Here is a 17051-nt window from a genome sequence, read left to right on the forward strand (position 1 = left end):
ATATTTAGAATGGAGGAGGTTGACAGGTTCTTGATTGATAAGGGCATCAAAGGTTACAGGGGGTGGGGTTGGGAAGGATAATAAATCAGCTGTGATCAAAAGGGAATGCGTACTCGATGGCTGAATGGTGTATTTGTGTGTTTTATGGTCCTGTCACCACGTCTGCAGGTTATTATTGGAGAATCAGAATGCTTGTTTCTACAGTCCACGCTAAGGCGGACCACGTGGGTGAGTACCATCACCCTAGGAGTTACCGTCATGGTGGCACATTTGGCCTGACGTTGAAGTAATTGCTTGTTTAACTGTATAAGATATCACTAATTAGACTCAAAAAACCTTATAAGAGATGTGTCTGCAAATGTTGTTCCACCAGGATACTGGTGAAAAACATGCAGCCTAGTTGTATTGCTATTTTTAATCACGTTTTCATATGTAGGCAATACACTGCCCCATAATCCATTAATTATTTTTTATTAACATTGCTACAACCAGTTATTACTACTAAGCCGCCAGGAAAAGGCCTCCAATTTCATAAAGGATCCCACACACCCTGCTCATGGACTGTCTGTCCCACTCCCATCAGGGGCAAGGCTGTGCAGCATCCACTCCAGGACCACCAGACTTAGAAACAGTTACTTCCCCCTGATTAACACGTCCTCCCATTAATCAACCCCATCACTACTACATATACATCATCTAGCATCACTTGATGTATGTAACAGATTCTTGTACATTGTGTTTTACAGGATGGCTTTCATGTTTATATTTATTGTGTTTTTTTGTTTTTTTATTGTATTCTTTATGCTTATTGTGTTTTTTTATGATCTGGAGTAGCCGTCATTTTGTTCTCCATTATGCACATATATACTGAAGAATGACAAAAAACTATCTTGAATCTTAATTATTGGCATAAAATGTTCAATTGGTCAATGAACAATTGTTAGTTCGTGGTGAGCTAGACTAGTTCATTAGACAAGGCACTTAGTGCTAGTATTGGGATGTCATGTTACAAAATGTTGACAAAGCTGCACCTGAAATATTGAAAACAAGAGGAAATCTGCAGATGCTGGAAATTCGAGCAACACACACAAAATGCTGGAGGAACTCAGCAGGCAGCATCTATGGAAAAAAGTACAATTGATGTTTCGGGTTGAAAATCTTTGGCAGGACTAGGAAGGAAAGATTTAAATTTCTTCAGGGTAGACTTCCATGGAAAAGACTTCACAGAGTAGCAGTCAAATCACAAACAGGAGGAAATCTGCAGATGCTGGAAATCCGAGCAACACACACAAAATGCTGGAGGAACTCAGCGGGCAGCATCTATGGAAAAAAGTACAGTTGATGTTTCGGGTTGAAAATCTTTGGCAGGACTAGGAAGGAAAGATTTAAACTTCTTCAGGGTAGGCACCCATGGAAGAGACTTCACAGAGTAGTAGTCAAATCACAAACAGGAGGAAATCTGTAGATGCTGGAAATCCGAGCAACACACACAAAATGCTGGAGGAACCCAGCAGGCCAGGCAGCGTCTATGGAAAAGAGTACAGTTGACGCTTCCAGCTGAAACCTATTTACCTGAAATATTGATAGAGCTCTGTTCACAATACTATAGGAAGGACGTAATTAAGCTGGAAAAGGTGCAGAGGAGAGACACATAAGTGATTCTGCAGATGCTGGAAATCCAGAGCAACACACCTAAATTGCTGGAGAAACTCAGCAGGTCAGATAGTATCAATGGAGAGGCATAAACAATCGATGTTTCAGGCTAAGATCTTTCATCAGGACTTAGATAAAGGATCTCATCCTGAAGTGTCAACTGCTATTCCTCTCCAAGATGCCATCCTCTTGAGGGGTCTCAGCCCAAGAAGACGGTAATTTTTTCTCTCCATAGATGCTCTCAACGGCTGAGTTTCTCCAACATTTTGTGTGTGTTGCTCATAAAAAATATATAAGGATTTTGCTGGGATTGATTACGTTATAAAGGCAGATGGAATCAGCTAAACTGTTTTCCCTGGATCAAAGGACACTGAAGGGAGACATATTGAGATTTATAAAATGGTGAGGGACATAGATAAGATGAATGCTGGCAGTCTTTTTCATAGGGTAAGGGAATGACTAGTAGAGGGTATAGATTTAAGGTAATGGGGAAAGATTTTAAAGGATATCTACAGGGCAGGTGTTTCACACAGAGGGTGGTGGGTGTATGGGATGAGTTGCCAGAGAAAGTGGTAGAAATGGGAATGATTACACTTAAAATATTTGGAAAAGTTTATGGGATTAAAAGGTTCTGAGCAGGGAGTTCTAATCTTTTTTATACCATGGACTCCTACAGTTAACCAGGTGGTTTAAAGGGATTTGGGCCAAATGCAAATAAATGGTATTAGCTTGGGAAGACATTTCTGTTGGCATGGATGCTGTATGTGAAGGGCCTGTTTCTGTCATATATAACTCTATAACATTATTACTCCATCATTTGCTGATTAAATTTGATTTGACAAGAAAGAGCTAATTTATTCCATAGCCTGTGGAAATCCTAATTAAAGCTTGTGAAAGTGAACTCCTATTTAGTCAGAATGAATGACTTAAGAGAGTTTGGCAAGTCAAATATGAGCATCGCTTACTCATATACAATGCTGAGTAATGAATTCATAAGGTTCCTTATTGAGGAGTTTAAAACTATTCTGGTTTATCTGACTAAATGCTGGTCTGGTTAGTTATGCTAGCTTTCTTCACGCTTCAAGATTGTTTTATGATACTTCCTGTATATAACTGTAAAGGAGGACAAATAATTATTGTTCTGGATTTGATGCAACACAACAAAAAATAGGATAAAGAACACAGTAATTTAAAAAATACTCAATTATCATAAATATATAAGCTATCTTATATAGCTATCTTCGGCTGACAGGAAATAATAAAGTAATGGTGGAGTTAGTGGATTGGAGGTGTTGATCAGCCTTACTGCTTTGGGGAAGAACCCTGTTTTTAGTCTGGGAGTCCTGGCATGGATGCTATGTAGAGCCCTCTCTTGGGGCAGGGGAATGGTGGTGGAACAAACAGTCCTTGAGCAGGGTGGGTTGGATCCTTCATGATGTTACTGGGCCTGTCCGGCAGCTTTCTGTATATATGTACCTGATGTTGGGTAGGCTGGTGCCAGAGATGCATCGGGGAGTTTCAACTACCTGTTCTAGAGCTTTACAGTCCACCACAGTGCAGTTTCTGTTCCAGGCAGTGATGCAGCTTGTCAGGATGCTCTCTACCACACATCTATAGAATGAAGTGAGTATGGATGTGCAAAGTCCTGCTCTCTTCAGCCTCCCCCGAAAGCAGAGGCATTGGTGAGCTTTCTTGACCTTGTAGGATGTTGTGGAGCCATGAGAAGTTGTGTGAGATGTGCTCACCCAGGACTTTGAAACTGCTTACAGTTTCTACTGCTGTGCTGTTGATGTAAAGGGGAGTGTCACTGGTGCGAGTCCTCCTGAAGTTCATAACCTTCTCCTTTGTCTCGTTGACATTCAGGAAGAGGTCAGTTGCCTGGCACCAGGCCTCGAGCTCTTCCTCTTTCATCGTCGTTGGTGAACTTAACAGGTATTTGGCCATGCAGTCATGTGTGAGTTGAATACACAGCAATGGGCTCAGCACACAGCTCTGGGGGCACAGTGTTGAGGATGATGGGGAGGGTGGAGTAATTGTGCATTCTCACTATCTGACCTATGCTCTTTACCATTATCGTTCTGCTTGACTACCAGTTCTGCCCCTCAACTTTCTCACATCTTTTCATCCACTTTCCTTTGCCCCATCACTAATGCAATTTATGTCTCTCATAAAAATTGCTCATCGCATGTGTGGATTCATTTATTTTTGCAAATTTTAAATGTAATTTCTTTATTTAAGATAAGCTTCTGTGAACTTTCTTCCTGTCTGGAATTAATAGCTCCAAAGATTTACTGCAGAAACTTGCCAGGGAAAATTACATTTGAGCATCAGTTTCTGACACTTTGCCAGTTCACTAAACTCTCATTCATTCTGAATTACTGGCACTGAAAAATATCCTGAACCTCTGAACCGACTGTAACAAGTTGGTACATTCCACATGCCATATTCATTCCATTATCTCAAACCTTTTATTTTCCCTTTTGTAAAAGCATCATTCTGGGACTATTTAGGCTCCTGGTCACTATTTTCATTCCCTGAAGGAAACGGAAAAAATATGTTTTTGGTTCGTGCTCAAAGAACTGGAGTCATACATGCTCCTGTTGTGTGTGTTTGTCTTTCACATGGCACTGAGGAGAAAAGATAGTTAAGGATAATAAAATAATGCCCCACCCCCTCATGTGAATGACTGGACCCTTGGGTTGTCAATGACTGGTTGTCATCTGCCCTCCTCTTGACAGCTCACACCAGTTAACCTTTCAGATTTTCTTTCCAACCGATGACGTGAAAGTGCATTAATAGTTGTTGGGCTGAGAGCAATGCTGTGGAGGGGGCATTTATTTACATGCCTAGTGCAAGGAAGGTGGCAGAGATTCTTAAAGCCAGCTCAGGCCATTGATTGAATACCTATTGAAACAGCACCTGACATAATCGACTCTCTTTCTGCAGTGTCTTGCACTGTTTGTGGGCATTGCTCAGGATTCCAGCATCTGCAGAAAGAATAAGCTGAGGGGACACACACCAGTCCTCATAGACGGATCAGAAGTGAAGAGAGTGAACAATTTGAAGTTCCAGAGTGTCAATATCTTTAACCTGGACCCAACATATCAATGCAGCTATAACGAAAGCATGATGGCAGCTATATTTCATTGGGAGTTTGTGGAAAACACTGGCAAATTCCTACAGGTGTACCATGGAGAGAATTCAAACTGGCTGCTTCACCGTCTGGTATGGGAGGTGGGGTTCTACTATGCTGGATCGAAGTAAACGACAGAGACTGGTAATATTGTCAGCTCTATCCTGGGTACTAGCCTTCATAATATCCAGGACATCTTCAGGGAGCGGTGCCTCAAAAAGGTGGCATCCTTCATTAAGGACCCCTGTCACCCAGGACATGCCCTCTTCTCATTGCTGCTATCAGGGAGGAGGTACAGAAGCTTAAAGACACACACTCAATGATCCAGGAACAGCTTCTTCCCCTCTGCCACCTAATTTCTGAATGGACATTGAACCCATCAACACTATCTCATTCATTTTATTACTTCTTTTTTCTCTTATTCTGATTCAGAACCCATTGAGTCTCTGTAAATGTTCCCGCCTCTCTAATTTCCTCTTTCTTAAGACACTCCTTCAAATCCATAGCAACTGTCCTGATTTCTTAATCTGGGTCAGTGACAAATTTGGTTTAAGAATCAAAAAGAGATTCTGCAGATGCTGGACATCCAGAGCAACACACACAAAATGCTGCAGGAAGTCAGCAGGTCAGGCGTGCTGCGAGAGGAATGAACAGTCAATGTTTCAGGCTGAGATCTGTAATCAAGTCTGGAAAGGAAGGGGGAAGAAGCCAGAACAAGAAAATGAGAAGAGGGGGAGGAGAACAAGCTGGCAGGTGATAGGTGGAACCAGGTGAGTGAGAAGACAGACGGGTGGGGAAGGAGGGAATGAAGTAAGAAACTGGGAGGTGATAGGTGGAAGAGGTAGAGGCGGAAGAGCAAATAATCCGATAGGCGAGGCGTGTGGACAGTGGGAGAAAGGAAATGAGGAGGGGCACTAGAGCAAGATGCTAGGCAGGTGAGCATAAAAAGAAGGGGTAAGAGGGGGAGCCAGAATGGGGAATGGAAAAAGAGAGAAGGGGGAGGGGAGGGAGAAACTACTTGAAATTAGAGAAACTGATGTTCGTGCCATCAGCTTGGAGGCTATCCAAACAGAATATGTGGTGTTGCTCCTCCAACCTGAGAGTGGCCTCATTTAAGAGGATTTAAGGATCTTCCCATGAAGTGCTTTGTGATACTTAAATGCAGGAAGATATCTTTATTGAGTGTGACTGAGCTAAAGAAACAGACCAATCCAGAAAAACTAGTAACCTTTCTCGTATTCTGTGTGAGCCTGTGCTGCCCTTTATGTGCCTCTATAGTACTTGAACTCTTCAAAGGAATTTTAATTTGAAAATCCTGAGGTGTCTGGAACAGAACATGTTGACTTTTGAAACAGACCAACCACGATCGCTGAAAATATTGTTTGTTTCTGTGTAGCAAAGCTTCAACGTAAACTCATCTTCTGTCATTTGCACTAAATCAACACCTTTCACATGGTAATTACACAAATTAAACAAACACAGATGCTCCATAGTTTGCCTTCTTCAGGGTTCTGTAGCAACATCTGGACCGAGGCTCCGCAGCTACAGGCACTGCCAAGTCTAGGAGATTACCCTGCCAGGAAATGAGTCATCTTTTCCACATACTGGAAGGCATTTTGTATTTAGAGTAAGAAATTCATACCACCTCTCTGTGGGTGTGCAAAAGCACTGGCAATTTCATGGCCTTTTTTATAGAAGCTGTGATGTCTGCAGCCACAGAGTAGCTGCACTTGACTTTGTCTTTTGTAGTTTAAACTGAGAGACAAGGTGAGAGGCCCATTCACATTGAAAACTGATGTTTATGGTAGAGTGAAAGATGTGTTTCTGGCGAGTTTGGTGATGGACCGAGTGTTATGTTTATACTGACGGCCCCCAAAATGACCACATCTTTACCGTAGGGTTTGGAGGCTTGTATGCCTTGGTGACCCGGGAAGCTATACTGACTGGAGTCAGGGCCTTGAGCTTCAGCTCCTGGTAGGGTCACCCATGTCAAACAGGTCAAAGGGTAGAGGCCAGACTAAGAGTGGTCCACCGGTCCTCAAGGTTTGGAGGTTCAGCTCACGGTTGACCCTGACAGGTCAAAGAAATTGTAACGGAGACAACAATGTGCAATGGTACTCCTGAGTCTCCACCTGGGATATTGACGACTGACAGTAGTGAAAACCAAGAGGAAGTTACTGGCATGATGAAGGAAGCTCGGAACATCGCCAAGATCAAGACACTGGCAAGCTAGCACAAATGAAGGACCTTCACTGATGCCCTAAACACCAGCGGAGTGACAGGCACTTGGTGATGATGATGACAATGATTCAGGAAAGTTAATGCTGAGCTGTAATGCTATTGGTGCAAGATGATGTGTGATCGTAAGGAGTCATATGTTTGCAGTGACTGACAAGTTTATGACGAAGGAATTGTACTCTTTATGAAGAGAATCCTCTGGTGAGATTCCATCCCTACCAAACGCAGTGACAGGCAGTTGCACCTTGCATACATAATTATGGAATTATTGACAGTCTCGAATTAGACAGCAGGTCCCATGTTTAAATAGTAACTGCATTACCCTACTCAATACTAGTTCAGTACATCTTTTGACCCATCTGGGTACCTAAAATGTTTCAGACCAAGATCTGCAATCAAGTCTGGAAGGGAAGGGGGAAGAAGGCAGAATATGAGGAGTACCCAAAATGGAGAAATTGAGCCCTAGGCTGGCCCGTAGGCTAACAAACTAACCCATTAGTCATAACAGTCATCAATGAACTCCAGATAGTTTAACCTTTGAGTGATTCTCCCTGCAAGAACTTCAGGGAGGTATAGAATACCATAATATGGCAATCAACTGTGTAACACAGTGGAAAAGCCAAGAAGTCTTGCTGGGCTATTAAATAAGAACAATCAATTAAATATTAGAGCATAAAGTGATTCACACTTCCAAGATGCATGGTTTCAAAGCTTCAAAGTAAATTTATTATCAAAGTATGTATCCATCACCATACACTATCTTGAGATTCGTTTTCTCGCAGGCAATAACAACAGAACAAAGAAGTACAATAGAATCACTGTAAAACTACATATGAACCAAGACTGACAAAGAGCCAATGTGGAAAAGAAGGCAAGCTGTGCAAATGTGAAATTAATAATAATAAATAAACAATACTGAGAATATGAGTTGTGGAATCATTGAATGTGTGGAACCATTTCAGAGCTGAGGTGAATGAAATTATCCACACTGGTTCAGGAGCCTGATGGTTCAGGAGCCTGAACCTTCCGGTGTGGGACATAAGGCTCCTGTACCTCTTTCCTGATGGCTGTGCTCCTTGCTGATGTGCTCAATGGTGATATTCATTCGTCATTCTAACAAGCTGCCTTCACCATCTACTGTAAAAACACTCTGGAAACAGTCAGGGAACTCTTTACATTGAAGAATGGATGTCCGGCCTTGCAACAAACTAAGACATATCCTTTCTTTGTTCTGAGGTGCTACAGTTCATTTTATTAGTTTTATTGCTAGTTCATCCAGCTATGCACAAATGCCGTGAAGAAAAAGCACAGAGGCCTTGTGTTGATTTCCTTTGAAATACTGTAAAATGTTAGAAATGTGATAGAAAAATAGAGGGTTATGTAAGAGGGAAGGGTTGGGTCTTAGAGCAGTTTAAAAGACCGGAACAAAATAGTGGACCAAAGGACCTGTTCTGTGCTGTGATGTTGCTGAACAATGGAGTGAGAGAGATTATTCTACCGTAACTGATGATTTTTCAACGGTCGTAACGGTTATGTTTTGTAACTTCAAATGTTAAACTAATTCAAAGGAAGACACAGGAGTCTGAAATACAGGTGTAACTTCATCTTTACTTTAAGTGAGGTGTGCACGTATCACGTGGTAGCATGATGATGGATGCAATTAACATATTTATACATATAGTCCATAATTAATTATTTAAGCAAACAAGAATGCTTAATCAAACAATGTATAGACAAGGTTTATATTATGTCTGGGTAGCCTCCAACCTGATGGCATGGACATTGAGTTCTCAAACTTCTGGTACTGCCCCCCCTTCACCATTCTCCATCCCCTTTTCCCTCTCTCACCTTATCTCCTTGCCCCATCGCCTCCCTCTGGTGCTCCTCCCCTCTTCCCTTTCTTCCAAGTTCTTCTGTCCTCTCCTATCAGATTCCCCCTTCTCCAGCCCTGTACTTCTTTCACCAAACAACTTCCCAGCTCTTTGCTTCACCTCTCCTCCCCTCCCAGTTTCACCTATCACCTTGAGTTTCTCTCTTCCCCTCCCCCACCCACTTTTTAGCGCTACTCTACATCTGTTTTTATTCAGTTCTGCTGAAGGGTCTCGGCCCAAAACATCGACTGTACTCTTTTCCATAGATGCTGCCTGGCCTGCTGAGTTCCTCCAGCATTTTGTGTATGTTGCTTATACGCGAGGTTACTCAAATATTATTGAACTATTAAATATGCAACATAATGTTCTCCTCCACTCCTCCACTCTTGCTTTCCTTTGAAGTAAGAGGCCAATGCTGTGGTTTCCAGTGAGAAGAAAAACCCAACTAACGTTTCTTGGGGAGTAAGACCATAAGATATAATTGCAGAATTAGGCTATTCAGCCCATTGAGTCTGCTCTGCCATTCCATCATGGCTGATCCTGGATCCCATTCAACCCCATACACCTGCCTTCTCACCATATCCTTTGATGCCCTGACCGATCAGGAAACGATCAACTTCCTCCCTAAATATTCCCACGGACTTGGCCTCCACTGCAGTCTGTGGCAGAGCATTCCACAGATTTGCTGCTCTCCTGCTAAAAAGAATCACTCCTTACCTCTGTTCTAAAGGATCACCCCTCAGTTTTGAGGCTGTGTCCTCTATTGCTGGATGCCCCCACCATTGGAAATATCTTCTCCACATCCACACTATCCGGTCCTTTCAACGTTCAGTAGGTTTCAATGAGATCCCCCTCCCCCTGCATTCTTCTAAATTCCAGTGACAACAGGCCCAAAGCTGCCAAACACTCCTCATATGTTAACCCCTTCATTCCCAGAAGCATCCTCATGAACCTCCTCTGGAATGCTGGGGTGCGGGTTAAAAAAGGACTGAGATCTGTAGCAAGGGGAACTTCCCTTATAACATTATGATGCACTCTAAATGGAAGTATTAGCTTCATTCCCTGTAAAGGTCCTGAAAAAAAACAAATTTGAATTTAAATGATTTCCACAAATACTCAGTTGAAAGCACAGAAGACGATGAATAGAACCTCTTTTGCTGATGCAGTTTATTTTAGCTGCCTGTAGAGACAGCAAATGAAGCTTCACTAATGCTGTAACAGAAGGTTCCATTAGGCGAGGCATCAGCCCGCTTATTCACAAATATTTTTGCAGAGAGAGTGGTAATGGTTGTCTCTCCTTATTTGCCATTTGAACCATCTTCCTGAACATGTCCTCACAAATGAATCTGCTATGAAATCAGATTTTGATTCTGACTCTGAAGAAATAACAATTTATCAAGGAGAAGGTGGTGCTACCATTTACCCATGCCTTCTGGGCAGCTCGGGCAAGAAGGAGGTGCTGCTGAAAGAGCCTTGCTGATCTGTTACAAACACAAGAGATTCTGCAGATGCTGAAAATCCAGAGCAGCACACAGAAGATGCTGGAGGAGCTCGGCAGATCAGGTAGCAACTATAGAAAAGAATAAACAGTCGATGTTTCAGGCCAAAACCCTTCTTCAAGACCCTTCATTTTGGTGAGCTGTAGCTGGATGCCCTGTAGTACATAGTGTTGCAGAGATAGAGCAGGTATAGTGGTGATTCAGAAGAACAGCAGCAATCTAACTTCTCCAACTTCCCATAATTTCTCCCCCCCTCTCTTTCTTCATTCCCCATTCTATGTCCCCTCTTGCCTCTTCTCTTCTTCTCACCTGTCCATCACCTCCCTCTGGTGTCCTCCTCCTTCCTTTTCTGCCATGGTCCACATTCCTCTCCTATCAGATTCCTTCTTCTTTAGGCGTTTACCTTTTCCACCTATCACCTCTTGGCTTCTCACTTCACACCCCCCCCCCACCTGACTTCACCTGCCAGCTTGTACTCCTTCCCCACCTTCTTATTCTGGCTTCTTCCCATTTTCTTTCCAGTCCTGATGAAGGGTCTCATCTTCAGATGTCAACTCTTTATTCCTTTCCATAAAAGCAGTCTGATCTGCTGAGTTCCTCCAGCATTTTGTGCGTATTGCTCTTGTGATGTGTGATAAGCAAACCATGGTGGAGATGGGGTCCAGAGTTGACCCCCCTATGAACTATGCTGCTAACAAGAGAGAGAGAGAGAAAGAGAGAGAGAGATAAAGAGGGGGGAGGCATCCTGCTGCAGATGTGAGAGAGACAAAGATTTAAAGTTATGGCTCCATGAATGAGTTAGTATTACGGCTTCTTCGCTAATTGTTGACTTTAGTGCCAAGAACATTTGGCCTGTTTGTGTGAATCCATGCTGACACAGCAAGGAGGCACCAGGTGATGGACATGGTCAGTTGATGGATGGCTGGTACCCCAGCAGGTCAGACACAGGCAGACATGCCACTGGATGCTGAAAGAGCATTGTGCACCCACAGGAAAGTAGGGGGGTTGGAGGACCGATTCGGGTGAATCAATCAACGGCTCACAGTGTGTGAAGGCAGGCCGGTGGGTGCTTGTGTGTGTGTCCACCCTCGCCTGGGTGACAAGCCCACCACTGAAAAACGGTCTGGCCAGGAATGAAGGGGTCACAGTCGGTGACCACAACAGCACAACAGAACAAGAAGACAACGGAAGGTTTGCCTGCTGCAGCTGCTCATCTCTTGCTCGCACTCTCTCTCTCCAACATTACAACAGCACCTACCTCAACCCAAACTGAACTGAACTGAACTCCGCAAGATCTTAAGACTATTCATTTACCCCTAGACTTTGGTAGAGATTGGCTTTGATTTATATTTCCACACTTCTGTATATAATATTGCTACCCTGTTTTATATGTATATTTGCATTTTACTGTACTGTATTTACTTAGTTTACTAATAAACACCTTCAGTGACAGTACCACCGGTCTCCAATGTATCATTCCATTTCTGCTGGTTTGGTAACCCAGTCACAGGGCACGTTACAAATTGGGGGCTCGTCCGGGATTTGACTATCCATTTGGGGGGCTGTCGATTGGGGGGGGGGTAAATTCCCTTATTTAATCTGGTGTGGAAAGACAGCAGAAATGGACATTGATCAGTTTCTGAAGGATCCAACCTTGGAGGCATTAGAGGATGCCAGGAAGTTGGAATTGTGGCTATTGCAAGACGGTTGAAACTCTCGACGGTGAAACCGGCAATAAGGAAGTCAAAGATACAGAGAGCAATAGCCGTGTATTATGTATCCTAGGAGGTGTTCCAGTTAGAGGAGTTGGAGCTGTTTCCTGAAAGTAAACCTAGCGGGGTTGAGCTTCAGCTTCAGATGGAAAGATTAAGGATCAACGCTGAGGAAAGGAAAAGGGAGCATGAGCTCCGAGTAATGAAGCTGGAGGCTGAAGAGGCTGAAAGGAGGAGTGAGAGAGAATAAGAAGAAAGGGAGAAAGAAAAACAGTTTGAGATGGATAGGTTACGAGCGTTGCACGAAGGGGGACACGTGGTGGACCCAGTCAGGGGGTTCAAGGTTGATCAGGAGGTTAAGTTGGTACCCCCATTCGAGGAGTTGGATGTCAATAGGTATTTCCTCCATTTTGAGAAAATTGCTATGAATCAGGACTGACCTAAGGAGAAGTGGGCTGTTCTGTTACAGAGTGTTCTTAAGCGGAAGGCTCAGCAAGCCTATTCGGCATTGTCTATGGATGAGGCTAAAGATTATGATGAAGTAAAGATGGGCTATACTGAGTAGTTACGAGTTGGTTCCAGAGGCATACTGGCAAAGGTTCCAGAATTTGAGGAAGCCGTGGGACCGCACGTATTTAGAGTTTGCCCATGAGATGCAAATGTATTGTGATCGCTGATGCACCTCAACAGGGGTCAATGGAGATTTTGATAAAATAAAACCACTGATGCTGATTGAGTGGTTTAAAAGTTGCATCCCTGAGGGTATGAGGACTTACTTGGATGAGAAGGAGGCAGAGACTCTGTCTGTGACTGCCAAGTTAGCAGACGACTATGCCTTAACCTGTTATGGTCCAGTCTGGAACCTGCATTCCGGGTCTTGATCCAGTCCGCGGACTCCAGACTCCGAGTCTTGCAGCCATCCCTCCTGTCACCTTTAAGTCAAATAGGATCATCTTGACTTAAGAAGGTGCACCTGTTGCCTATCAGCTGGCACGTGGATATAAGGGACTCTGGGACCGAGCCCAGTTAGGGGGTTGTCCTGCTCTGAACCTGTTTTGTCCTGTTTGCCTTGTACAAGCTGGTTTGCCATGTTCTGAGGTGTCTCATCCAATTGGCTCTGTTGGTTCCGGTCGTCCCAGCTTGGTGGGCCCACGGCTTCATTCCCAAGTTCTGTGAGTCAGCCTTGGAGTCCCTCCCGATCCCTTACCTCCATCGGGTAGCAGGCCGGACTGCTGTTGCCTGGCAGGGGGACTCTGTTCCCTTCCTACCCCTCACCTCTGATGGGTTGTGCCTGCTACCTGCCCAGGTGTCCTGTGTCTTGCCCGGGCGTCTGTGTTCCCACCTGGGAGACGGCCCTGCCCAGGAGTATGCGGCCCACCCTGAGGTCTCTGCCCCTGCCTACCCCTTGCTCCCTATGGGTTGTGCCTGCACCTGCCCAGGTGTTCTGTGTCTTGCCTGGGAGGCGGCCCTGACCAGGTGTTGTGGCCGCCCAGGGGGCACTCCTGCCTAGCCACGGACTCCGGGACCCAGCCTAGCCACGGACTCCAGGACCCAGCCTAGCCACGGACTCCAGGACCCAGCCTAGCCACGGACTCCAGGACCCAGCCTAGCCACGGACTCCAGGACCCAGCCTAGCCATGGACTCCCGGACCCAGCCTAGCCATGAACACTCTCTGAACCCCAGGATTACCTAGCATGCCCTGTCTCTTTTGCATGCCCTGGTCTCCCCATCTGGTTCTATCCTTTAGGTATTCCAGTCCTCCCCCTAGTACTCCAGTGCCTGAGTCCTGCACTTGGGTCCAGCCTCCTGTCTCCTTGTGACATAACTCATAAGATAAAATATCCCCCAAATAAGAGCTACCAGAGTTATAGTAGGGACGGTAGAGAAAGCCCACCGACTAAGTCAGAGAATAAGCCGGGGACTACCGGAAAGGGTAAGGAGGAGGAAAAGCAGGCTGGAAGGAAGCTTTATGTGTAATAATTGTGGGAAGGCTGGTCACATAGCATCTAAGTGCCTAGCTCTGAAGAAAGAGACAGGAAAGGAAAGGCGACAACCCCGACTGGCTGCATTGGGTCAGTCAACAGACCGATGAGGAAGGAGAGGTCAGATAGAGTTCAAGAAGGGCAAGAGAAGTTTATTTCGGACGGGTTGGTATCCATGAAGGAGGGGTCAACCCCAGTTCCAGTGTGGATCTGGAGAGACACTGGGACTGGTCAGTCATTGATCTTAAGGAAGGTGTTAGAATTCAGTGCTGAGACTGAGACTGGGGAGGTAAATGTGACAAAAGGTATCGGATAAAGGACTGAGGCCGTCCCTTTGCACAAGATATTTCTGAAATGTGACTTGGTATCCGGACCAGTCACAATAGGGGTGCGGTCTGAACTACCGATGGACGACATGGATGTCTTACTCGGTAATGATCTTGCAGGTGGGGATGTGTACTCAGCAGTGAAGCTGACTAGCAGGCCTGTAAACGCTGAGGACCCGCCCATAAACTCCAAGGTTTATCCCGCCAGCACAGTAACCTGCAGCATGTCGAGAAAGGCGGCTGAGACAGGCACAAACTTAACTGACTCCAGCATTGATTTAGTTGAGATGTTTTTCCCACCCTTGCCCCAGGAGGGTTTAAAGGATGAGAAGAAAGAGGATAGTGGAGCTAAGGAAAGTAACGGAGAGGAGGTGGGTTTACCATTAGCCAAGAAGGAACTTCTAAAGGAGTAGAGATGTGATGAGGAACTTGTGGCGTTGAAGGAGACAGCTCTCTCTGAAGTGGGAATTAAGAAGGAACCAGTGGGCTACTATATGAAGGAGGGAGTATTAATGAGAAAGTGGAGGCCGACCACCGTGCCAGCAGATGAGGACTGGGCGGTGGTACACCAGGTTTATAGGGACGAAATTTTGAACCTGGCCCATAAGATACCCCTAGGTGGACATTTTGGAGTAAGGAAAATGGTAGTTAGAATTATGAGAGAATTTTACTGGTATATGAGGAAGGAATTTATAGAGGCACAGAGCCAAGATGAGAAACAGATGTGGCAGCTAGTAGGTCCAGGGTTGGACACTGGTGATTTATGTAGCTTGGAAGAGCTTTTTGCAGTTGAAGTGTGTGGCCATAGGGAGATCCCGCCACTGCTGCAGGACTGAGCGCTGGTGTTTGGCGAAACGGTCTCCCAGTCTGCCCAGGTCTCCCCAATGTATACGTGGCCATTTATACACTTCCACACACTTCAATTCCACAGACCACTCCCACTCCGACATGTCTGTCCATGGCCTCCTCTACCGTCAAGATGAGGCCACACGCAGGTCGATGGAGCAACATCTTATCTCCCACCTAGGTAGTCTCCTACCTGCCAGCATGAACATCCAACTCACAGACCTCCGTTGATACCCCTGCCCCCCAGTTACCTCCATCCCTATCTATTATTTTAGTCTGGTTCTCTTTCTCTCTCTTTTTCCCCCCTCACTATAATCTCCCCCCAGCCCTACCTTTCTTTCTCTTTTATTCTCCACCTTCCCCCAGCCCATTTTCCTCCAGCCTATCACTTCCCAGCTCTCTACTTCATCCCTCCCCCCACTTCTTATCCCCTCTCCACCATCCCATGTTACTTCACTCCTGATGAAGGGTTTCGGCCCGAAACGTCGTCACTACCTCCTCCCATAGATGCTGTCTGGCCTGCTGAGTTCTGCCAGCATTTTGTGTTTTTATGTATTAGTTTAAACTCTGTAATATACACCTAAGTTTTAAAAAAAAACTATTCCACTGTAGAAAAAGAATTACTGTCACTTATTCTGGCGTTACGGCATTTTGAGATTTACATTTGTCCGGCACAGAAGCCATTGATAGCTTATACTGATCACAATCCATTGGTATTTTTGACTAACATGAAGAATAAGAATAGTCGGTCACTAAGTTGGAGTCTGCTGTTACAAGAATTTGATATAAAGATACAACATGTAAAGGGGACTGACAATGTAATTGCTGATTGTTTATCTAGGTGTTAGATTTGAAATTATATCCGTGTTACTGTTGGTTAATGACTACTTCTGTATTATATTAGACTCTGTAATGTGCCTTACTATTGAATTTTTCCCCCAGTAAAAAATCTTTATAAGGGTGGGGTTGTGATGTGTGATAAGCAAACCATGGCGGAGATGGGGTCCAGAGTTGACCCCCCTGTGAACTATGCTGCTAATGAGAGAGAGAGAGAGAGAGAGAGAGATATAAAGAGGGAGGGAGGCATCCTGCTGCAGATGTGAGAGAGATGAAGATTTAAAGTTATGGCTCCATGGATGATTTAGTATTATGGCTTCTTCGCTAATTGTTGACTTTTGTGCCAAGGACATTTGGCCTGTTTGTGTGAATCCCTGCTGACACAGCAAGGAGGTGCCAGGTGATGGACATGGTCAGTTGATGGATGGCTGGTACCCTGGCAGGTCAGACACAGGCAGACACACCACTGGACACTGAAAGAGCGTTGTGCACCCACAGGAAGATGGGGGCTTGGAGGACCGATTCGGGGGAATCGGTCAAAGGCTCACAGTGTGGGAAGGCAGGCCGGTGGGGGCTTGTGTGTGTGTCCACCCTCGCCTGGGTGACAAGCCCACCACTGAAGAACGGTCTGGCCGGGAACGAAGAGGTCACAGTCGGTGACCACAACAGCACAACAGAACAAGAAGACAACGGAAGGTTTGCCTGCTGCAGCTGCTCATCTCTTGCTCGCACTCTCTCTCTCCAACATTACAACAGCACCTACCTCAACCCAAACTGAACTGAACTGAACTCCGCAAGATCTTAAGACTATTCATTTACCCCTAGACTTTGGTAGAGCTTGGTTTTGATTTATACTTCCACACTTCTATATATATCATTGCTAACCTTTTTATATGTATATTTGCATTTTATTGTACTGTATTATTTAGTTTACTAATAAACACCTTTAGTTA

This window comes from Hypanus sabinus, chromosome 9 (assembly GCF_030144855.1).
Source record: "Hypanus sabinus isolate sHypSab1 chromosome 9, sHypSab1.hap1, whole genome shotgun sequence".
NCBI lineage: Eukaryota > Metazoa > Chordata > Chondrichthyes > Myliobatiformes > Dasyatidae > Hypanus > Hypanus sabinus.